Genomic DNA, 1,148 nt, shown 5'->3' on the forward strand with positions numbered 1-1,148 from the left:
TCCTCGTCCCCCGGCGGCACCTTTTTTTGAATTTTCTTCCTTTTCAACGCCGTTTTTCGGGGATTTCGGATTTTCTTTGAATTTTTTCGCAATAATATTTGAAAAATAGATAAATTTCAACACATTTTAATGCAATAAAAATTTCTGGTCGGAGTCTAACAACACTAAAAGTTTAACAACACTAAAAGTTTAATTAAAATTGTTTCAAATAACAAAGTGAAACAGTAAAATTTTTTAATTTGTAAGTAGTCTATTTTTGTCGAACAGTTTTAGCTGCAGTTGCGTTCTCAATGTTCCAAACATTCCTACTGTAACTTCAGGAAAATGTTGCAAGTGTATTTTTTTCTAATTATTCATCATGAAAATTGCATCGAAAAACGAAGTTGGTCCCTTAGGAACGAGCTTCAGTTTCCTAGTCCCTTTTGCGGCAAAGAAGTGCGCGAATTCAGAGGAAGTCCAAAACAGTCAGATAATTATTGCCTATTAAAAAATATGCTTGAAATCTGAGGCCGTATTCATGAACGCTTTTTTTTGGAAAATTGTTTTCTTTCCGAAAATCAACTGAAAAGGCGTGAAAATTGAAGGAAATTCGTTTTCTTTTTGGAAAATCCTTATATTTTTATGAAATAAGTATAAAAATTTCGATATATGTTTACAGTCAATTTTACGAACTTTTGGATTCTAAAAAGTTGTATGTTGATAGAATAGTATATCAAGTGCATTATTATCTAATTTTAAACCCAAAAATTGTTGCTCTTCAACTTTAAAAAAACTATGTTTTTGTCACAAATCACATGAATGGATAGAGCTAGGAATGTGAAGTACTGTGACCAGATATGAGAAATTTTCAGTCCATAGTTTTTGAGAAAATTTAGTTCAATAGTCATTTTCTGCCCCTGAGAGTCGGAAAATCATTTGAATAATGTTCTGTACATTTTGACGCTTCCATTTCCCTTCTGGAAAATAATTCAGTTGATTTTTGAAAGGAAAATGGTTTTTTTTTTCCAAGGAAAACGTTCATGAATGTGGCCTCTGGAATGAAACATTTTATCGGAAAACCGGAATCCGGAATCCGGACAAACGAAAATTATCCGGAAACCGGAATACGGAATCCGGACAAAAATATTTTCCACGGAATCCGGAATACG

This window comes from Caenorhabditis briggsae, assembly GCF_000004555.2.
Source record: "Caenorhabditis briggsae complete genome, chrI, whole genome shotgun sequence".
NCBI classification, from domain to species: domain Eukaryota; kingdom Metazoa; phylum Nematoda; class Chromadorea; order Rhabditida; family Rhabditidae; genus Caenorhabditis; species Caenorhabditis briggsae.